This window comes from Acomys minous (genome assembly GCF_964271855.1).
Source record: "Acomys minous genome assembly, chromosome: 3".
NCBI classification, from domain to species: Eukaryota; Metazoa; Chordata; class Mammalia; order Rodentia; family Muridae; genus Acomys; species Acomys minous.
In genome coordinates, this window is record NC_140485.1 from 105490649 (window position 1) to 105516029 (window position 25381).

Genomic DNA, 25381 nt, shown 5'->3' on the forward strand with positions numbered 1-25381 from the left:
TAAAATTCACTTGTCTATCACTCACTAAGACTTCTCAGGTGTGAGGGAAGTAGAGTAATTCATTCCATAATGAGAATTAAAAGCAGTCAGTCATAGCAGATGCATAGTTGACAAGATCTTAGAATAAGCAGACAGGTACTTTTTATGTGGCTTTGTAACCTTTTTTGAGATTACACAAGCTAGAAGAAAGATGGGAGATAAAAAGGATACAATAATAACAAATGATCTCAGAAATCTACATGTAAAAATTAAATGTGGATAGACTCAATAAAAGTTAACACAAAACAGATGAATCATAAAAATAAGTGCAAAGTGTAAAAACTACAGTCCTGAAAGGAAGAGGTCCAGATGCCTTTAAGTTTACTGAGGATATTTTAGGTACAATAGAAACTAAATAATCAATGAAAATGTATTTTATTACATTTTAAATGCTTTAGCTCTGTGTAAGCCTGAAGAAAGAAAATAAAAAGATGAGTTACAGAGTAACTATGATCTTCATGTGCACACAAACACATGTGCACATGCACCTACACACAGATATCCCTCTACTAGATGTGTGAATACACAGTAGAAGACAATATCTATGAAAAATTAACATAAGGAAGTGTTAGCTAAGATATATGAAAAAGCAACTCAATGATAGATATGAGATATTAAAAATACCTCTTTAAAACAATATTGGAAACTCCCTAATGTCTGTCACACTATGATTATTCAAAACACAGTTTTAAACATATGTTGAAATTGGGGATTCTCCAGGATAGCATCTCTAATAAACACAGATGCACAAATTATTAATGAAATTCTAGCAGCGTTCTACAACAAATAAGACCAAAAGCTCCACATGCCTGTTTCTTTTTCCAGCTTCTGCCAGTGGTAACACATTATAATTTGCCATTGTATATTACTATTTCCTAGCACGTGCGCATGTGCACACTCACACACACACACACACACACACACACACACACACACACACACACACTTCCCTTCTCATTTTGAAATATTTGAATTCTATTTTCATTATTGTATATGAGTAGATTTCCATATAATTTTTTCTACCGATAGACTCCTTTATTCCAAATAAAGACTAATAGTCTATATGTAGCCTTCCATTAACACCAATGACCCCACAGGTTCTGACACATGATCCTCTCCATCTCTACCTATAGTACTGAGGCCATGATGTCATACCCCAGGTGGTACACAGGAACAAATAAATGTTCTGGACTCTCAGTGTTTGGCTTGGTTTTAAGAGGCCATTCCTCATTTACCAAAAGAGACAGGGAATCTTTGGTTCCATTTCATTAAACGGAGCCATTACTCTTACTTTAAACCGTGCTTAACATTTTGTATATGTAGGAAGTAAATTGTTATCAAGATCTGTCAGATACTCTGTTTACAAACTCTCCAGATATTCTGGGGCAACTGTTGCACTCTTCACCAGAATATTAGTCACACATCCCGCATCTCCATCCATACAAAACCATATCTGCTGGTCTCCCTGAGACGGTTCCACTAATAAAGCTGTAGTTCTAGACCTTACTCTGGGCTTCCACTTGTTTTCCCCACTACCCACAGTTCAGTGCAGTGCAACACTAAAGAGATAATTGAAAACTGGATGAATTCTAGGTTTAATTTTCATTCCATCTTTTTGCTGATATATGTAAATTATTGCCAAAGATGGCAACTGTGTCTTCATTATCTCCCAGGGTGCCCCTCTCAACACTTTCTCCACTGCTGCTATATTTCAGTCTCTTAAGGTTTTACATCTGAGAGACATTATTTGCCTAATTGTTCTTTCTGTTTCCACAAAGACCCAATAGATCTTTTATATTGTACTCTGCTACAAGATTAAAGTTGAAAAGTCCATAGCACATGAACATACACTCTTGATTAAATGCCAGCCATTATGTTCACCATAGCTGTTGGACATTTAAACTTGCTTAGGATTATATTCATGGCTCTTTATAGTTTTTACTGTGGCACCTGTCCAGTTTTCCTTCCTATATGTTCCCTTCTGGGAGCTAAGGCTTCTGTTCCTTAGAAGGTACCAGATTGCCAGTGACTCCCAAACATTGTATCATTTCTTCACTACTTTAAGATCAGTTTTTGTCTTCTTCAATCACAGACTTCTACCCATAATTTTATGCAAATTCTCTCATTTCAGAAAGGACTCGCTGTTCCCATGAGACAGTCTTTCACAAAATATCAGATACACATGAAGAAGCATCACGTAGAGCATTGTCCACCTTCATCACTATACTGTAAAATGCTAGATATGAGAGCCATGACTTCCTACTATGTTAAATTTCTTATTTTCATAAATACCTATAGAACCAATAAAGATGTTATGAATTTCAACTAAAATCTTAAAGACCTGTGATTAGAGGTTAACTGGATATAATTTTCTCTATACCTTTAATTTTATGAATGTTGAAATTGCCTTTATGCTAGCACTTAGGAGGCAGATGCAGGTAGATCTCTGAGTTCAAGGTCAGCTGTTCTACAGAGTGAATTTCAGGATATCCATGGCTACACAGAGATACCCTGCATTAAAAATATAAATAAATAAATAAATAAATAAATAAATAAATACTGATACTCAGAATGCTATCCATGAAGATATGGCTTGACATTGAATTGTCTTCAGAAAAGAGATATGCTGATCCCTTTGATGATGTGCCCTATCAGAACAATAACAGATTTGGAATAATTATCATTACAGTCAAATGGTTTCATTGGATATTATACTGTATTACAGTAGGTTAGTGTCTGAATCCACCAAATGAAATATGTGATCACATGAGTAGAGGCATCTGGCAGTGAGTGCTAAGACTGAAGTGTTGTTGTTAAAAAAAAAACAAAAGAGAAAACAAACAAACAAACAAAAGAAACCCAAAACCTAGATTCTTTCCATAAATTTCAGAGGAAGCAGACTGATTGATGCCTGAGTTTTGGACTTGTAGGCCTCTTCATGCCATTAGGATCCAGGTCCCTAAGAACATGTTTCTAATATTTTTGGTAACATCCTAGTAACAAAATGTAATGTTTTAAAAAGGAGAAGTAAATTTAATTCATATATAGTTGTGCACACATTTTTTATAACCATTACTGCTACTATGTTTTTAAAACCCCAGATTTAGATTTTTTTAGACCAATTAATTTAAAATTTTAGTTTTATATAAAATAATCCTATAGGAACAGATAATTTTTGAAACATTAATTGAGTCCTTTAACAATGCTACTTCTTTTCTATAGGGAAATCTGTGCCTGGCTCTGGCTACTAAGAATAATGTGGTAAAAATTCCACAACTCAGCTTTATGTTCATCATGGCTCTTGTGATGCTTAATTATATGCAACAGCCCAGCAGAGGCAGGTACTGGATGGTCAGGTGAAAGATAATCAGTCTCTAAGCTGGAAGATATTTCAAATGTGCGGAGATGAAAGGATTGACAGTTACCATCAGGCGAAGGTGAGAGGAATGATGCGTAAGATGACCTTTTGGTCGTTGCGTGTAGTATTTTCTTCTCCATGTGAACAGTTTTGCTTGAAGTAGATTGAGAACAGAAAGAAACAACAAAATCTCCTCACAGCTAATGAAACTGAGTACAATTCTGCTATCCACTGTATTTATTATATTCATGCGGAGCAATAAATGATTATCTTTCTTCCACACAAGCATGCACATGCATGCACACATAGAGATCTAGGCGTTACATAGGTAGCAAAATTAAATATGAAAATCTTTATCCAAAAGTCTTTGAATATATGAGGAGACTCCAGAAAGACAAAGGCTGTAATTCTAATGCTGGTGAACAAAAAACATGAATGAAATAGGTAATGAATTCCTGGACAAGACCACACAAACTAGACAAGAAGAACATCTATCGTTAACCTAGCATCTCTCAGTTGAAAATTATGGAGACAATGATAAAATACAAAGAATGATTATACAAAAAATTATTTAAGTTTCATTAATCCATGTTAAACCTTGGCCTCAAAAACCATTGCCCTCTTGAATCTGTGTGAGTCCTTCCATTAGGCCATGCTAAAACTTGGCCTGAAAATCCACTGCCCTATTGAGTCTCTATGAGTCATTTGAACAGTCAAACACCTCTTCCTAATGGTGTCATCTTTAATCTTTGACTAAATATACATACTATGGGGAGTAATGACACATTGTCATTCCAGGTTGACATTCTTTACATATGTCCAATGATTCTTTAAAGGAAAGCTATATTGAATTAGATTTCTTCTTTGATTTGTCTGAACGTTCTGTTCAGAATTACTGAGCCATCTATGAAGCTTTCCATGTATTTATTTAGTTGCACACTCAACTTGGCTCTTTGTGTTATTTATAGAACATGAAGACAGTGTTATACTAAATGCATATGGACTGGCAGCCGTTGTGATTTTAACACAAGTAGAATTTGGTAGACTTATATCTTGGCTTTAAAATGTAGTTAGCTAGAATGCAAGAAATAATTACAAAAGTTGTAGAACATCTTTAAAGTCTCAATATGTGGAGTCTTAACAAAAATTAGAAAAGTAGAGTAACTAATATTAGCTTTTACTTTCAAATTCCTCTTCCACTGTGACAGAAAATCCATTTGAGTGTGATTAGACCAAAAGAACTATACAATCTTGCAAAATAAGTTATTGAATCTCTTAGATAAAAAAAAATCTAATGAGACTATACATATAATTAACCAGTGACAGCAGTTTAATAAATGAGATTCCAGTTCATCATCCCCAAAGCTACAAAGAAAATGCACAAACAGATGAAGAATGAGTCAAAAATACTGAATATTGAGATTCCTAACACACAAACAAACACACACACACACACACACACACACCCATGTTTACATAACTAAAATGAACAAAATGTCTCTGAAATGCAATCTTTATGGAGTTATTCTCTTTATTTTTCATCTGAAAACCAACATATAAGGAAAAAAAAAAGACTAAAATTGAAAGACTTTTCTTAGTCATGCAAAACAATTAGCCAAACTCTGTTAGGCCATGTTTTAACTTGGCCTGACAAAAAGAAAGTCACTTATGGTTAGACAGACATGGGGCTTCTGTCAATACCATTTCTTTCCCTAAAGTGTGACCATAGACAAAAAAGAGTTTCTCTTGTGCATCTCTACAATTGATTCTGAATTGGTCCTAATATCTTCTGGGATGCACTAATTTGCACCCCATCATGGCATTAGTTAATACAAGTGCCTAACTTATAACTATCTTAGTTAAGGCACCTGTTTTATTTTGAAACTATTACATATTGTGTCCATATGAATTTCCAGACACATATACCTTAGTTAATATCTAATATCTTCTGAGATGTGCTATTTGCACCCCATCATGGCATTAGTTAATACAAGGACATAACTTATAATTATTTTAGGTAAGGTACCTGCTTTATTTTGAAACTATTACATATTGTGCCCATATGAATTTCCAGACACATATACCTTAGTTAATGTTTGGAAGTCAGAGGAGAATATCAGTTGTCCTGTTCTATTATCTTTCCCCTTCTCTTGAATGGGGTTTCCCACTGAACTATTATACCTAGGTCATTGGCCAGTGGTATTCTAGGATCTGCTTAGAGGCTCCCATCAAATGCAGGGATTACAAGCATGTGTAGCCATACAAATTTTTGTATTGATGCCTGAGGTCCAAATTCATGTGGAAAAGGGCTCTTATCCACTGTATTATTTCCTCAGCCCCAGAATCTATGCTAATTTCTATAGAAAAATAATGCCTGATTTTCCATTTCACTCTCTCCAGAGTCTTTTCACTTGGTAGTCTTAGCATCCTTCCCCTTTAAACTTGAGATCACCTACAATTACTGTGAATTTTTAGTAGTCTTCTGATGTAAAATATTTCCTCCTCATCCCTTTGTCATATATAACATAGGTCACTATATATGTAACATATATAACATATGCCACTATCACCACAATGGCATAGATGGCCACATGCTAGGGTCTTCTTGACACAGAGACTCTCAGAAATGTGGAGTCAGTGATTACATATACAATTGCCTGTTCAGAATGCTTCACAATGAAAGTACAACCATACAAGCACAACAAGGGAAGCCGTAAACTTCAAACCCCTACCCAGATCTAGCCAATGGACAGAACATTCTCCACAGTTGAGTGGAGAGTGGGGTCTGACTTTCACACGAACTCTGGTGCCTCATATTTGACCATGTTCCCTGGATAGGGAGACCTGGTGGCACTCAGAGGAAGGATAGCAGGCTACCAAGAAGAGACTTGATACCCTATGAGCATATAAAGAGGGAGGAAGTCCCCTTCAGTCACAGTCATAGGGGCAGGGAGTAAGGGGAAAATGGGAGGGAGGGAGGAATAGGAGGATACAAGGGATGGGATAACCATTGATATGTAATAGGAATAAATTAATAAAATAAAATTAAAAATTTGTATGTTCTGACTCCTCCTGACTTTTGAAATGAGCCTTTTACTAGACAGGGTAGGTACCCTGACCCTGGTCCTTTACCAGGTTCATTGGGCTTGAGGACACTTACCCATCCAAGCATTCTTGTACACTTGGGGAGTTCCTTGGATAAATGGTGTGTAAAGCTAAGAAAGTTGACACACATTGTGAAAGGCTGTAATATGTCCACATGGAACTCATTGGAGAGGTATTTTGCTTTACATTGTTAATCGGACCACATATAGTAAATGTTAGGTACCAAAGAGTGAGCATGGAGGACAATGAGATAATCATTTTAACACACATACAGAGCAGTAGATTTCAATTTCATATTGCTATATATTTTTAATCTGTTACCAATGGGTTAGCCAATGGCAATATGCATGTATCCTAAACTGAGCACAATAGAAAATGGTGTTTAAAATTGGGAGACCTCTTTCTTATCACCAAATATAAATTAAAGTTGTGAAGACTATCAGCATAAAACTCTTAATTTTTGTCATATTTTTAAAACTATTTTTAATAGCCTCCAATTGTTCTTGATGATTACAAAGGCACTTGTTTGACTCTTTTTTTCTTTAAAATTTTTTTTATTAATTTATTCATGGAATACTATTCAGCAATTAAAAACAAGGAATTCCTGAAATTTGTGGATAAATGGATTGAGCTAGAAATGATCATAATGAGTGAGTTAACCCAGAAGCAGAAAGACTCAAATGGTATATACTCACTTATATCTGCATATTAGCCCAAGGGGCATGTCCCACGAAAGCCTTCACTTACCAGGAAACTGAGACAGAGGGGAGGACATGCTAGTGGGACTCTAGATGAGAGAATCATGGGAGAAAGGCAAAGTAGAAGGACCCAGAGGGTCCTAGAAACCTACAAGTAGAACATTATGATAGGCAGATTTGGGCCCAGGGGTCCTGCTTAAACTAAGGCACCAGCCAAGGACAATACAGGCGGTAAACCTTAAACCCCTACCCAGATCTAGGCAATGGACAGAACACTCTCCACAGTAGAGTGGAGAGTGGGATATTACTTTCTCACATACTCTGGTGCCTCACCTTTGACCATGTCCCCTGGAGGGGGAGACCTGGTGGCACTCAGAGGAAGGACAGCAGGCTGCCAAGAAGAGACTTGATACCCTATGAACATATACAGGGGGAGGAAATCCCCCTCAGGAACAGTCATAGGGGAGGGGAATAAGGGGAAAGTGGGAGGGAGGGAAGAATGGGAGGATACAAGGGATGGGATAACCATTGAGATGTAACAAGAATAAATTAATAAAGGAGAATAATCTGATCCAAGATGGCGGCAAGCAGTGTGGACTGTGTTTGAAAGCTCCAGTGAACAATTCAGGGAATTGCACAGATTTCTGAGCCAGGAATACCAAGGTCCCCACACCACGGCAGCAGAAGTGCTCCACGGTTCGGAGGGACCAGGGTGTGAAGGACCTGCCTGCCCCCTGCACACGGGAGGAGCGAGGACTTTCTCGGATCAGAGCGGCGGCAGTGGGGACAGCAGTGCCATCAGCGGCTCTGGCAGCGCCAGCGGCTCCAGTGGCGCCAGCGGCGGTGGCTGAGGTCTGCAGCTCAGGGCCTTCCAGTGGAGGCGATTAGTGTGGTGGATGGTGGGAGTTGCTGTGGGAGAGGGGACTCTGGACAGGATTTGGGTCACGTGGTGCTTTGAGACCCAGGCTGGACTCAGGGGATGGTTCGGCCGGAGTCCTGGGTTTGCTCAGTGAGCTGTGCTGTGGAGAGGCTGGCTCGGCTCGGCAGGCAATTCTGCCTGAGACGCAGCTCCCCTGCTGTGATGCAGGCTAGGCGGCGTGCCCGCTTCTACCCTGCACTCCGGCTCAGCGCAGATGCAGTTTTCCTGCTGTGAAGCGAGCGGGGCGGAGCGCTCAGTTATACTCCGGGTGCTTGCCCAGCGCAGCCTTGATTTTCCTGCTGCGACGCAAGTTGGGCGGAGCGCTCGCTTCTACCCTGGGTGCTTGCTCAGCGCAGTCTCAGTTTCCCTGTTGTGACACAAGCCTGGCGAAGCGCTCACTTCTACCCTAGGTGCTTGCTCAGCGCTGCCGCAGTTTTCCTGCTGTGACGCGGGCTGGGCGGAGTGCTCAGTTATACCCTGGGTGCTTGCTCAGCGCAGCCTTGGTTTTCCTGCTGTGACACAAGCTGGGCAGAGCACTCACTTCCACCAGGTGCTTGCTCAGTGCAGTCGCAGCTCTCCTGCTGTGGCAGACGGTTCAGGCCCTGAGAAACTAGCTGAGCTCGACACGTGGCTCGGGCCCAGTATCCCTGGCTGGACTTGGCAGGGGACCAAAAAGGTTGTGGATACCTTGGCCTGACCCAACGATCATTCGGAGACCCAGAACGATTGCAGGACCCACAACAAAGGGGAGCTGAGGATCACTGGTGGTGAGAGCCCAAAACTACAGGGATAACCTCCTGCCATCCACACCAGTGAAGTATCAGGGCTTCCAGCCTACGGAAATCGTGAGAAAACAAGTGAATCTATCATCAGACTCCCTCTACTCAACTCTGGAAGTTACCCAACAAAAACAGAGACGGCAAGATGTCTAAGGGACAGCGTAAAAGCATTCGCAAAAAACCCCAAAACAACATGACATCTCCAGTTACCAGCTATCCCAAAGACAACAACCCGGAGAACTCACATACAACGGAAACACAAGAAAATGACCTCAGATCCTTGGTAATGAGAATGTTAATGGAGGAAACAAATAAAATTCGAAATCAGATGCAGGAAGAAGCAGCGAAGCAGGTGCGAGACATAAAAGAAGCACATAGAGTGGAACTGGAAAATTTTCAGGAAAATATAAACAACCAGATGAAAGAAATTAAAAAATCTGTTCAAGATATGAAAATGAAAATGGATTCAATGATAAACACACAGACAGAAGAAAAACGAGAGTGTGAGGCCTCAGAGAAGAAGGCGAATGACACAGTGCTGAGCTTTTCTAACAGAATCCAAGAGATGGAAGAACGAATCTCAAGTCCAGAAGATACAATAACAGATCTTGAAGCAACCAATAAAGAAAATGCCAAATCTGGAAAACTCCTGACACAAAACATCCAAGAAATTAAGGACACCATGAAAAGAAGAAATCTGAGGATAATAGGCATTGAAGAAAGAGAAGATATCAGACTCCAAGGCCCAGAAACTCTTCTCAACAAAATCATAGAAGAAAATTTCCCCAATCTAAATAAAGAGATGCCTATAAACATACAAGAGGCATACAGAACACCAAATAGAATTGACCAGAAAAGAAAAACTGCCCGTCACATAATAATCAAAACACAAAACATACAGAACAAAGAAAAAATATTAAAAGCTGCAAGGGAAAAGGGCCAAATAACATTTAATGGCAAACCTATCAGAATTACACCCGACTTCTCAGCAGAGACCATCAAAGCCAGAAGGGCCTGGACAGAGATCCTGCAAACCCTAAGAGACCACAGATGCCAGGCCAGACTACTTTACCCAGCAAAACTATCAATAACCATTGATGGAGAAAACAAAATATTCCATGACAAAACCAAATTCAAAAAGTACCTATCCACAAATCCAGCTTTACAGAAGGTACTAGAAGGAAAACTCCATCCCAAAGGGTCAAGCTACAATCAAAACTACTCAGGAAATAGATAACTATATCATGGCAAAAACACAACTACACAAACGCTCAACTGGAACCAACATCAAAATTAAGACTCTTAATAGTAACTGGTCGTTAATATATCTCAACATCAATGGTCTCAATTCTCCAATAAAAAGACACAGACTAACTGAATGGGTGCATAAACAGGATCCAACATTCTTCTGCATTCAAGAAACACATCTCACCCATAATGATAGGCACTACCTCAGGATAAAAGGTTGGAAAAAAATATTCCAAGCAAATGGACACAAGAAGCAAGCAGGCATAGCCATTTTAATATCGAACAAAATAGATTTTCAACCAAGATTAATCAAAAGGGATGAGGATGGACACTTCTTACTCATCAAAGGTAAAGTCAACCAAGAGGACATCACAATTCTGAACATCTATGCTCCCAATACAAGGGCACCCACATTTGTAAAAGATCTGCTAAAAAGGCTTAAACCACCCGTCGATCCCCACACAATAATAGTGGGAGACTTCAACACCCCACTCTCACTGAAGGACAAGTCATCGAAACAGAAACTAAGCCAAGAAATAACATCATTAACCAATGCCATGGGTCAAATGGATCTAACAGATATCTATAGAACCTTTCACCCAAACAAGAAAGAATATACCTTCTTCTCTGCACCCCATGGAACCTTCTCCAAAATTGATCACATTGTAGTTCACAAAGAAAGCCTCAACAGATACAAGAGGATTGAAATAATACCTTGTATGCTATCAGATCATCATGGGCTTAGACTGCAATTCAACAACAACAGAAATAACAAAAAGCCTACACGTATGTGGAAACTAAACAACTCTCTGCTAAATGACACCTGGGTCAGGGAAGAAATAAAGAAAGAAATCAAGGAGTTTCTGAAATTCAATGAAAATGAAGGAACAACATACCCAAATTTGTGGGATACATTGAAAGCAGTGCTAAGAGGAAAATTCATAGCACTAAGTGCCTTTAAAAAGAAATTGGAAGCATCGCACATAAACACCTTAACGACACAACTGGAAGCCCTAGAAAAAAAAGAAGCAGAAACACCCAAAAGGAGTAGACGCCTGGAAATAATCAAACTCAGGGGTGAAATTAACAAATTAGAAACGAAGAAAACAGTCCAAAGAATCAACTAAACCAAGAGCTGGTTCTTTGAGAAAGTCAACAAGATAGACAGACCATTAGCCAAACTAACTAAAAAGCAGAGAGACAGTATTGAAATCAACAAAATCAGAAATGAAAAGGGAGACATAACAACAGACACTGAAGAAATACAAAGAATCATAAGATCCTACTTTGAAGGCATATATGCCACAAAATTTGAAAATCTAAGGGAAATGGACGATTTTCTTGATCAATTTCACTTGCCAAAGTTGAGTGAAGAACAGATAAACAAGCTAAATAGTCCCATTTCCCCTACAGAAATTGAAGTAATCATTGATAGTCTCCCAACCAAAAAAAGCCCAGGGCCAGATGGCTTCAGTGCAGAATTCTACCAGACCTTTAAGGGCGAGCTAATACCGATACTCTTCAAGCTACTCCAAAAGATAGAAAGGGATGGAACATTACCAAACTCATTCTATGAAGCCATAGTCTCATTGATACCTAAACCTCACAAAGACTCAACAAAGAAAGAGAATTTCAGACCAATTTCTCTTATGAACATCGATGCAAAAATACTAAATAAAATACTTGCAAAACGAATACAAGAGCACATCAGAGATATCATTCATCAAGATCAAGTAGGCTTCATTCCAGGCATGCAGGGATGGTTTAATATATGGAAATCCATCAATGTAATCCACCACATAAACAAAATGAAAATAAAAAACCACATGATCATCTCTTTGGATGCAGAGAAAGCATTTGATAAAATCCAACACCCATTCATGTTTAAAGTTTTAGAGAGATCGGAAATACAAGGCACTTTCTTCAACATAATAAAAGCTATATATAGGAAGCCAATAGCCAAAATCAAAGTAAATGGTGAGATACTCAAGGAAATTCCTGTAAAATCAGGAACAAGGCAAGGCTGCCCACTCTCTCCATATCTCTTCAATATTATACTCGAAGTTCTAGCCAGAGCAATAAGACAACATAAGGAGATCAAGGGTATTCAAATGGGAAAGGAGGAAGTCAAATTATCCCTATTTGCAGATGATATGATAGTCTACATAAGTGACCCTCAAAATTCCACCAGAGAACTCCTACAGCTGATAAACACCTTCAGCAAATTGGCTGGATACAAAATTAACTCAAAAAAGTCTGTAGCCTTCCTATACACAAAAGATAAGCTTGCAGAGGAAGAAATTAGGAAAACTACACCCTTCACATTAGCCACAAGCAATATAAAGTACTTAGGAGTTACTCTTACTAAGCAAGTGAAGGCCCTGTTTGAAAAAAATTTCAAAACCCTAAAGAAAGAGATTGAAGATGACATGAGAAGATGGAAGGATCTACCTTGCTCATGGATAGGGAGAATTAACATAATAAAAATGGCCATCCTACCAAAAGCAATCTACAGATTCGATGCAATCCCTATCAAAATACCTACATAATTTTTTAAAGACATTGAAAGTTCAATTCTGAACTTCATATGGAAAAACAAAAAACCCAGAATAGCTAAAACAATCTTGTACAATAAAAGGTGCTCTGGAGGAGTCTCCATACCTGATCTCAAACTGTACTATAAAGCAATAGTAATTAAAACAGCATGGTACTGGCACAGCAACAGGCTGGTTGATCAATGGAATCGAATCGAAGACCCAGATATGAATCCACACACATATGGTCATTTGATTTTTGACAAAGAAGCCAAATCCATTCGATGGGAAAGGGATAGCATCTTCAACAAATGGTGCTGGTCTAACTGGATGTCTATGTGTAAAAAAATGCAACTGGACCCATATTTGTCACCTTGTACAAAACTCAAATCCAAGTGGATTAAAGACCTCAACAATAAAACCAGAGACACTAAATCACTTAGAAGAAAAAATGGGAAAGAGCCTGGAACATATTGGCACAGGAGACAACTTCCTGAACAGAACACCAACAGCCCAGGCATTAATGTCAACAATTAATAAATGGGACCTCATGAGGCTGAGAAGCTTCTGTAAGGCAGGTGACACGGTAAAGAGAACAAAGCAACAGTCTACAGAGTGGGAAAAGATCTTCACCAACTCCACATCTGACAAAGGTCTAATATCCAAAATATATAAAGAACTCAAGAAATTAAATACCACCAAACCAAATAACCCAATCGAGAAATGGGGCATGGAACTAAACAGAGAATTCTCAACAGAGGAATATCAAATGGCTGAGAAACACTTAAAGAAATGCTCAACCTCCTTAATCATCAGGGAAATGCAAATCAAAACAACGCTGAGATTCCATCTTACACCCATCAGGATGGCTAAGATCAAAAATTCAAGCGACACCACATGCTGGCGAGGATGTGGGGAGAGAGGAACACTCCTTCATTGCTGGTGGGGATGCAAACTAGTACAACCACTTTGGAAATCTATCTGGTGCTATCTCAGAAAAATGGGAATAGGGCTTCCTCAAGACCCAGCTATTCCAATCCTTGGAATATACCCAGAAGATGCTCCAGCACACAGCAAGAAAATTTGCTCAACCATGTTCATAGCAGCCTTATTCATAATAGCCAGAACATGGAAACAGCCTAAGTGTCCCTCAATAGAAGAATGGATAAAGAAACTGTGGTACATATACAGTATGGAATACTATTCAGCTATTAAAAACAAGGAATTCCTGAAATTTGTGGATAAATGGATTGAGCTAGAAATGATCATAATGAGTGAGTTAACCCAGAAGCAGAAAGACTCAAATAGTATATACTCACTTATATCTGCATATTAGCCCAACGGGCATGTCCCACGAAAGCCTACACTTACCAGGAAACTGAGACAGAGGGGAGGACAGTCTAGTGGGACTCTAGATGAGAGAATCATGGGAGAAAGGCAAATTAGAAGGACCCAGAGGGTCCTAGAAGCCTACAAGTAGAACATTATGATAGGCAGATTTGGGCACAGGGGTCCCGCTCAAACTAAGGCACCAGCCAAGGACAAGACAGGCGGTAAACCTTAAGCCCCTACCCAGATCTAGCCAATGGACAGAACACTCTCCACAGTAGAGTGGAGAGTGGGATATTACTTTCTCACATACTCTGGTGCCTCATCTTTGACCATGTCCCCTGGACGGGGAGACCTGGTGGCACTCAGAGGAAGGACAGCAGGCTACCAAGAAGAGACTTGATACCCTATGAGCATATTCAGGGGGAGGTAATCCCCCTCAGGAGCAGTCATAGGGGAGGGGAATAAGGGGAAAGTGGGAGGGAGGGAAGAATGGGAGGATACCAGGGATAGGATAACCATTGAGATGTAACAAGAATAAATTAATAAAGAAGGAAAAAAAATAAAGAAAAAAATAAATTAATAAAGGAGAAAAAATGAAAAAAAAAGAAATTACTTCAGGAAAAAAATAATTTATTCATATTACATCTCAATTGTTAGCCCTTCCCTTGTATCCTCCTATTCCTCCCTCCCTCCCGCTTACCCCTTTCTCCCCTCCCCTATGTCTGTGACTGAGCGAGACCTCCTCTCCTTATGGTATCGAGTCTCTTCTTTGTAACTTGCTATCCTTCCTCTGCGTGCCGCCAGGCCTCCCCATCCAGGGGACATGGTCAGAAAAAGGGCACCAGAGTTCATGTGAGAGTCAGATCTCACTCTCCACTCAACAGGGGAGAATACCATGTTCGTCGGCTAGGTCTGGGTAGGAGCTTGAAGTTTACTGCCTATATTTTCCTTGGCTGGTGGCTTAGTTTGAGGAGGACCCCAGGACCCAGATCTGCCTGTCATAAAGTTCTTCTTGTAGGTTTCCAGGACCCTCTGGATCCTTCTATTTCCTCATTCTTCCATGCTACTCTCACCTAAAGTCTCATTTGACTCTTAAGGATACATTGCTAGGCCCCGTAAGGACCTTGTCAGTCTCATGGTTAGGTCTCAAAGAATGGTATAACTGAACATATTTCTTAAGTGAGTTCAAATAACATCAACTACAATATGTCAGCTGACAGTAAATATCTTAGAACACATTTTAAAGCATTTTCACTCATTTAAAACTTTTTAGTAGTTAGAAGATTTAAAGCTATGCCTCTTGCCCTTTCACACCTGTACAGCTTCTGGATAAACAAAGAAATCTTTTACACCCCCAGCTTGGATACCAATAGGGATGTGAAGTCACATGACCTATGGTTGCCATGTGGGAACATTTACCGCAGTTCACTTATCCAGGGTCATAAAATTCCAGTTTCTTTTTTCTTAGCCCATTTTCGGATTATCTTAACAGCCAGCCTTGCTCTTCCTAGATAGTTACATCATATAACTAATATAACAGTGAAGACCATTCTCTCTCTCTCTCTCTCTCTCTCTCTCTCTCTCTCTCTCTCTCTCTCTCTCTGTGTGTGTGTGTGTGTGTATGAGTGTGTGTGTGTGTTTGAGAGTATGTGTATATGTGTGTCTCAATGCATGAGTGTTGTCACCAGTGTCAATACTAATACCAAATTTTCTAAATGGTCCATCATGCCTCATCATCATCTCAAAGAAGTAAATGCAAATGTGTGGTGGTCACATAAGTTCTTTATGTGAATGAAGTGCCTTCCTGCTATCTGCATTGCTTTATTTTCTATAGTTCTCTTTTGGATTCTTCCAATTTAAGAAAGTGTAGAAAAATTATTATTGCTGGAGTTTTTCCTCAGAATTTTCTCACTCAGCCTTATTTTCCTTTACCGAAGGCTCTTTACCAGTCTCCAAAGTGTGGTCCAGGAGCATCAACGCCACTTGAAAACTAATTAGACATGTGTTGGGGTTGGTCTCATGCTATGAATTCAGCTGCAGCTGGGCTCTGCTCCAGACACGAAAGAACAGACACTGGAAGAAAGCTGGACTCAGCCTTATGTGAATGAAGTTTCCAATCGTCCCACTGAATGTGATATATTGGACTTGGAGTAGTCAAAGAGACGCTGAGGGAATGAAAAGAGCAAGTAGCTACAGCTCTAGGGTTTCCTTTCAGATTTATTTTTATTCCTGTTCTTGAATTATCGTAGAAAAGTTTAGAAAACAGTTTTATTTACAGTCAGATCTTAAGCTATAAAATGTACTGTTGGTGATAACAATATATAATCTTTACAAGACATAGTTTGGATATTGAAACTTACGATGTAAGAAAAGGGTATGGCTGAGGAAATGAGGCAAATGCGGGTTTCATTGGCTATCCCTGTCCTCTTCATGGCTTGCTTGTGTATCTGACACATGCATGCATAGGTACAGCTTACAGGGGGCAACCCAACTGGCAGGAAGAAGCTGAACATACATGTGTGTGTAAACTAACAACTGCATTTCCTCCACAGACAGAATTAACAGTGCAGTGAGTGAAAGCTCATGATCTTAAGGCTCCATTTGTGTTTGTCAGTTGTCTTAAACTTTTCTGAGGATCTGAGATGATATCTGAAAATAGAAATCCAAACACGCATGAGTGTGTGCACATGCGTGCACATGCACGCACACTCACATGCACCCACACACACATTCAGGCACATGTAAAAGTTTCATATCAATGGCACAAGTGGAATGTTTTCATGTCCTTTATTTTAATTGGATTTTTATTATGAGGAAAACATGTCTAGTTTTCCTCAAATAATGTTATTGAACATGAATAGAGAGTTGACACTTCTATTTGCTTATAACTATATATTACAATAGCAGTTTTCTTGTCTTTTCCCCAAAGTTTTAAAGTTAACATGGAAAGTGTTGGGTTTCACTAAGGTTACACTGTCAAGCTTTGATCTTAATCTAGTCATTCGTTCATGTGCCATTCTCTGGCACGTCCCTTGTGTTGCTGGCCTCCTCGCTCCTCCACAATATAATCTGAGTTTCTGCTCTACTCATTCATAGATTCCACAATATCTTTTGTTCTTGTCTGGTGCTTTATATAAACCATTACCACTTCACTCATAGTTTTCTTTCTCTTTAATTATATATAATAACATACCATGTTCATATATACTATAATATATTCCATAATAATTATATAATATCTTAATATTTCATGTTTTATATATATACTTCTGAATAGATCCTTTTGTATTAAAGGAAATGGAATATCTGTCTTTACAAGTTTGTCCAATTTCTCTTAGCATAACGGTACATAGCTTGATCTGTTTGGTTTTTTTTGCAAGTTTCATGATTACACTCATTTTTAGAGCAAAATAAAATTCCATTGTGTAAAAGTACCACACTTTCCTTATGCATTTATATATTGATTGCTACCTCATTTTAATTTCTTGTTTTTGTGAATTGTGCATCAATAAAAATGAATTTCTGTATATCCATGCAGTATGTTGACTTATAATCCTTAGATATATCCTAGGAGTGGTAACCATTTTTAAGTATTAAGTATTTTCATACTAATTTCTAGAATGAAAGTACCAAATTATATTTCCACCTTTGTATAAAAGCTATATTCTACTCACTAGAATTTGATTTTTATTATGATTTCATTTTTATTTTATTTTATTTTTTTGCTGCTCTGTTTGTTGTTTTTATGACAGCCATTCTGTTTGGGCTCATACAGAATCTCAAAGAATTTTTTAAATCTCTAATGCCTAAGGAGGCTGGATACTTTTTCAAATTTCTATTGGTAATTTTTTTTCTGCTGAGAACTTTCTATCTACTTCATTAAATTCTTACTGATTAGAAAATTTGTTTAGGGACATTAATTTTTGGTGTCCTGTAGTGATTGCATCCTTGTCATATGTCTAATTGGCGAAGATTCTGTCCCCTCCTTCAGATTGTTCAATCTGGTGATTGCTGCCTTTGCTTTGCAGAAATATCTTTAATTTTAGGGAGTCACATTTGTCACCTCCACTGTTCCTTTCTTCTACCACTAAAGTCATTTTCAGGAAATACTTGTCGATGTCTGTATCTAAAAGGTTTCTGCATGTATTTTCCTCTAGGCTGTTTTATTTTTTTCTCCTCTATTAATTTATTCTTGCTAAATCTCAATGGTTATCCCATCCCTTGTATCCTCCCATTCTTCCCTCCCTCCCATTTTCCCCTTATTCCCCTCCCCTATGACTGTTCCTGAGAGGGATTACCTCCCCCTGTATATGTTCATAGGGTATCAAGTCTCTTCTTGGTAACCTGCTGTCCTTCCTTTTTATGACAATACATGCCAAGGTCAGGATTCTCACAACATATTGATACTATCACACCCCTTTTCTCTGTCAGTTAAAGAACTGAAAGGCAGAGGAAGTGCTCAGAATGAAGTGAAGGTAAGCTTTATTGGCACTCATCACAGGTGCTCAGAGGAGGAACTCCAGTGCTAGCGTTCTGGTGGGGTTTAACGACATTTGGGGACTTCTCTTCTGTAGGCTTCTAGCTGCTCAGGAACTCTTCTCAAAGCATGTCTGTTCTCAAGGTCAGGTCATTGAATTCTCCCATCTGCAGGGGTTTGAGGGATGCTAACCGTGAACGAATTCTGAGATCACCCTTCTGGTCATCCTGTGCTGACTAAGATGATGTTCTCTCAAAACAAAATCAAACAAATCTACATGCAGGGAATGGTAATTAGAGAGACAACTCATGTCTTGCAGAAAATAGGATAGAAATTGTCAGAAGGGTCAAAAATCTGGGGTCACAAATATATGTGATTTGCATCAAGGCCCAGAAGACAAAGAGAAGCAGAATCCAGAAACATAACAGTCAATGTGCAGTTTCTAGAAGCTTTGCTCTCCTTCCTGTTCTCCATTTCCTCTTGTCCTCTTAGGACTTAGACTTTTGTTAATCTAATAGAAAATTTTCATATCATATTTTATGGGTAAAAGTTGAACTTTCTAGTCTTTTCACAAACAATGAGAGTATGGATGATTTATGCTGTGATATTGATTTAAAGGAAATATACTTCCTAAGTATGGATGTTATGTGTAGCTTTTATTTCAATGGATATTTTAGTTAATTAGTATAATTTTTTTACTGTAATGGTTTTACTCAATTTTCTGGGTTTATTTACACTTGGTTCTACTGCTCATTGGTTTCATTATAAAAATTGTCATCATTTAAGAAGGCATATCTCATGTAACTTATTTTCATTTCTACTTCCAGAAACTCAAATCCTACAAGCATTGTGCATGATTGCCCATACACTTATGGATGAATATTTTTATTGCTTCTTTTCTACTGTCATGTCACTAACATAGGCTAGGAAACAAATTCTTAAGCTATGAAATAGTATCTCCTTTGTCCCTGTAAATCTGCTTCCCCCAGGAGAGTATTAGTTGTACAATATCATTTAAATTATTGGACTTGACGTCAGATATCCTCAGGCAGTGTCTTCACTTTGTGGGAAAAATATAGTGGATGTAACAGATACAAATCAAATATGACTCACATATTTTCTCCATGTCTTAAAATGAATAGAGTTTGGACCAACTCCTTTGGTCATTTCAGCAGATTAGCCCCATGAGATGTAAGAGAATGCAGTTAACCAGCTATCACAAGGATGGAAACATCAAACCAAGACATTCTCTACATTACCCTGCATTTTGCCCAGAGATTGACTCAAGCTAATCTGGCATTAATTATTTTAAACTTCTCTGGGGAATGTGCTCTTATAGGTAACATTTCATTCAAGAATCCTTTATTGAAATAGCTACCTTTTAATTGTATTTGATTATTTATTGAAAGCACTTGGTTTCACTTGCAATAAGTGAAAAGAAAAAACATTATATTGATCAACTAATTAGATCAGATTTTACAATTTAATTATGTATAGCTAACACAAAAGTAAAAGCAGCCTTAGCCATTTCCCTTAAGGAATTGTCATAAAGATCTAGCATATTATTTGTAGGGAGTACTGGTACTTTGGATGAAAGATCTTCTCCCTAACTAATCATTCTTTCATAAGCCTTGTTCAAAATGCTTCCTGATGTAAAGACTCAGAATAAATATTTTGAACACAATTTTAATGAATCTTAGATATATGACTTATATGTCCATGTTATGATAATCATGTCTGAACACAGTGAAAATTTCATCAGAGATGGTAAATATTAAATGTGTTCAAAATAAATAATGCAGCTGAAGAAAACAGCAATTGAACTGATATTTTCCAGTGCGGACATCAAAGTAGTTCAAATCAAGCAGAAGAAAGAATGAGTAAACTCAAAATCCAGGCATTAGAAAGTGCTCAATCAAAAGGATTAAGACAAAAAAAATTTTGAGTGAATGTAAATAACCAGAAAAATAAAGGAAAGAACAAAACTGGATGCCCCATACTTCAAATACATATTATAAAACTTGAATAATTGAATTAGCATAGACCCTGCACAAAGGTAGATACATTGATTCAGAATAAATAAATAAATAAATAAATAAATAAATAAATAAATAAGATCAAATATAACTAAGCCTTGAATAGAGTGTCAGGAAATTTTTAAAAATTATAATCTCTATAACAAAAAGATTTTTGAAAAACTGCACATTCACAGGCAAGCAAATGAAAGAGGACCAATGTAGTAACAAAACTTCAGAACCAACTCCAAGAAAAATTAAAGATTTAAACACAATATCTGAGAAACTCTAAAACCCCAATAGGAAATTAGGTTTTTTTTTCTTCTTTTAAAAAGACTTATTTTTAATTTGTTCACTTTACATGCCGATTGTAGCCTCCTCCCTTGTTGCCTCCTGATCTCATCCTCCCTCCTTCATACACACATTCTTCCTCCCCTAATCCTCAGAAAATGGAGCCCTCCCCCCTCTAACATCTGACCTCAGCCTAGCAAGTCTAATCTGGACTGCCTGTATCTTCTTCCTCTGTGCCCTGGCAAGGCCACCCTGCCGCTGCGAAGTGTTCAAAATGTGGGGGCCAGAGTCCACGTCAGAAGTGGTCCCTACTTGCCATATTATGGGACCCTCAAGGAGACTGGTCTGCCTGCCTACTACATGCGAGCAGAGGGTCTAGGTCCTCACCATTCATGGTCCTTGGTGCAGCACCCTTCCTCCCGGCCTGATTTGTTGGCTCCACTGGTTTTCTTGTGGAGCTCCTGACCCCTCTAGGTCCCTCTATTCCCCAACTCTTCCATAAGAGTCTCTGTGCTTCACCTCAAAAGTTTGGCTGTGTGTCTCAGCATCTGCTTGAATCTCCTGCTCGGTGGAGTCTGTCAGAGGACCTCTATGGTAGGTTCCTTTCCTGTTCCTTCTCTTCAGCTCCTTCCAGTGTCTATTCTATTTGTCCTTCTGAATGAGAATTAAGAATTCTCCCTAGGCTCCTCCCTGTTATTTAGTTTCTTTAGGTCTGTGTATTGTATATATATATATATATATATATATATATATATATATATATATATATAATATAATATGAGGAAGGTTCAAGGAATTGGTATCAACATTGATTTTCTAGAGATGACACCAAAAAGGTTGGCATCAAAATTAAAAATAGAAAAGCAAAATGATATAAAACTAATATTGTATCTACAACAAAGTCAACATTGACAAGCAAACACATGGCTTAAAATAAAACAGTGTATTTGATAAAGAGTTGATATCCATTATATAAGAAGTCATTGCAACTCAACAGTGAAGGAGCTGGTAATGTTGTATCATGGAATGGAAACTAACAGTTGTTCAGAGTAGCCTTATAAATGAGTATGCTCAAAGTTACTAAACAAAAAAAAAAATGTCAATTGAAACGATGGTAAAAAAAAATTACTCACACTGATAAAAGTGTTACTGTATTAAGAAACAAATAGTCATAATGTGGAGAGAGGGCAACACTTGGACACCAATACTTGGGGTGTATAATGGTACAACTGCTGTGGAAAATAATTATGACAATTCATAAGAAATACCTCCATATTCCTATGATATAATGCAATAAGCAACTTTTGGTATGTTTATAAGAAGTAAAGTCAGAATCTTGATGAGATGTTACACCTTAGTGTTCACTATCACATTGTCAGTGGGAACCAAGATGTGGAAACAATGTAAATGCCCTTTGATAAGTGAATAGATAAGGAAAGTGTATTAAGTATATGTAATCCGTGGTTCTACTTGGATCGGATCTTAAGAAGAGACTACTTTTCCATAGGAAACAATTTGTAAATACACAAAAAAGGAACAACTGCTTTCAAAGTGGCTGGTTAAATGTGATATTAATTACTTTTTAAAAAGCACAATGTGACTATTTATGCATATAATACAATGTTTCAAGGCACTTGGTATTGAAAACTGAGAATCATACTAAAGGTTTTATGTGTAATATGTATATTTAAAATATATTTGAAAAATTGTTACCTTGAAATTCCCCCTTATTACACAGCTCCTAGTGTATACTGTTTTTTGATATAAGCATTAATATTCTAAGTAAGATTTTATTTAGATTCATTGGACTAAGATTGACTTTGCAGTGGATTCAAATTTTATTTTATATATGTTGTATGCAGTGGACCCATGTGTGAAATAAAAACATGTGTCTTCTGACACAAAGCTGGACCAAAGCAACGTTAAAATAATTCTGAAATGTTCAAATGAAGGCATTTCTATATTCAATTCACTGCCTTCTAGGAAACTAGGGTACTAGATGCAATGAAGAAAATTAAGGAGCGTAGTTGGTAATAAGAGATAAATGTGATATTTTTGTTGTTGTACTGCAGATTCTGGAACATCATAAAGTTGTCATTTGTAGACTTTTGATTGCACAATTCATGCCACATTAGATTTGCTAATTCCATGCATAGTATTGTTATTATTACATTCTTCAGAAAGAATGCTATTCCTTATTTTCCCTTCCTATGTACTCTCTGAGAAAGTGAAAAGCTGTGGTGATTACTATGATCAAGGTGGCCACCCATGGACAAGTAGTGACAGGATATCCTAAAAGAAAAGCCAGAAGAGAACAAGCTATTTTATCTTTTACTTTGTTTATTGTAATGTTTAACTGTAACTTTTACATCAACCTACATTAAACCTTTTCCTGTATATCTGCTAAATTCCAGGAAACATTATTTATTCTTTACCAGAATTTTTACATCACTTAAAACTAGCTTTAAAGATTACTCTTTCTGTTTTCCTACATTTTCTTTGATGTTTTACCACAGGCTTTCCACTTTCCATTTTAATGTCTTATGCGCATTTATTCCTCCATGAAATTAAATCTATTGGGTTTTAAGCCATATGCTCTGGATAATTCTTTTGGGTGAATGCTGGAAATTGTAAATGTAAACTACAGTAGAAAAAAAAATTGAACATACGCCTGAAAATGTCCTTAGACATCAGCAGTGGAAAGAATCCCAACTAAAACCTCCAGACACGATTTGATCATAAACCTCTCAAGCAGAAAATTGGCAATCACTGTAGAAACAATTCCTCAGGAAGGTATTCAACTTTCAAATAACCCTGAAACAAAGCAACCCAATGACATTTGCTTCCAGGAAACGAAACCTTATAGGTCTGTTCCTATCAGGGTCCTCTGGGGGAAAAAATGTCTTGTGGAGCACACAGAAAGCTGCCTCACTGGACAATGAGAGTAAAATAAGGGATGCTTCTCTTCTGCAGAGTAAAAAGACAACAATTAGTCCCCCAGCCGTTGGGAGATGGCATGGGTTGGAATGGCACAGGTTATGTCAAGATCATAAAAACAGACACCAGGCCTCATTAACTGCTCAGTGAGTGGAAAAATACCCTTAACCTTTTGGATAATTCAATAAAACTGGGGCAAGCATTGAATAATGAGGAAATAGTAATTAATGATTTGTGATATTTTCTACTTTTGCCTTAAAGATTAATTCAAAATTAGGCATTTTATGAAGGCAATATTTCCCTAAGGCTCTATGATCCTTCAACATAACATATTACATATTGCTGTACTTTAATTTGGGGCATTCACTAAGGATACACCAGTTAAAAGTTTGGACCACAGCCCACAGCACTCTTGGGAAGTCATAGAGATTTTAAGACACAGGGCTTTGTAGAAGAGGCTTTGTATTTTGGGTTATACTACCATAGAGAAGGTACTAGATTCTGTACTCTCTTCTTTGTGTTTCTTTTCTTCCTAACTTCTGTGCAATCACATGAATGTGATATCTAATACATATTGGAAATATAAGAAATATCTAATTTCCTCAAGAGAACACCCTCTCGGTGCATCTGTGAGCCATTTCTAGAGAAGTTTCTATGAGAAGACTAACCTTGAATGTTGGCATCATGTTTCCATGGGTTGAGATCTTGGACTGAATAAAAATAAAAGCGAATGCACCATTCATACTTATTTCTCTCTACATTCTAACTGCTAACAGTATGGTTAGTCATCCTATTTTTCTACTGTCATGTCTTCCTCACCATGAAGACTCAATAAAACCCAACAGGGAAAACACAGAGTCCTGTAGCTCATATCCAACATCTGTGATCCAGATGGAATCATTTGTGTTCTGATATTTTTGTCTAATAGCTCTGACCCTCCAACTCTGCCTCTTAGAAGAAATTTGACCTTTCTCTCTAGTTGGATCAATTCCAGAACTTCAGCTTCCCTTTGCACATGTTCCAAGGTCTTGGCATCTCCATTCATTGCAATTTAGCTTGTTTACTTCCTGTGTTCATGAAAAAGCTTTTTCGGTATTCTTTGCATAGAATCAAACCATGTTGTGTATTGTCTGGCTTTGGCAGTGTTCTGAAACCCTAATGCAAACCTTCATTATATCCTTCCTTGCATATTTCATGTTTTATCATCAGTACCATGTGGATAGCAATGCGTAGTATTGCTACGAGCTCAGGGTAGCATCCCGAACCATGATCCAAAACAATCCTCAACTTTGCTTCTTGTCAGGTATTTTCCCACTGCAACGAGTAATGTAGTTAAAGTAGTTAACACAAACATTGACACTAAATGGAGTCAGACAGAAATGCGGTTTTTATAAATATGGCCATGTGGTTTATAGGATTTTTTGGATCTGATTTTTTTAAATTTGTGAATGCATTTAGTTCTGCAGCCTAGGAAAGACCCTCCCTACCTAGAATATAATCAATAGAACTTAACAGGCCATTCTGGAGGAAGTATGTGTACCAGAATGCCAACTGAGTTTTGAACAGTGGGGACTTTGCTTAGAAAGCTTCAGGAGAAACAAGAACCCTACTGGAAACAAGGGTAGAGGCTGTTTATGTTCCATTTTGGG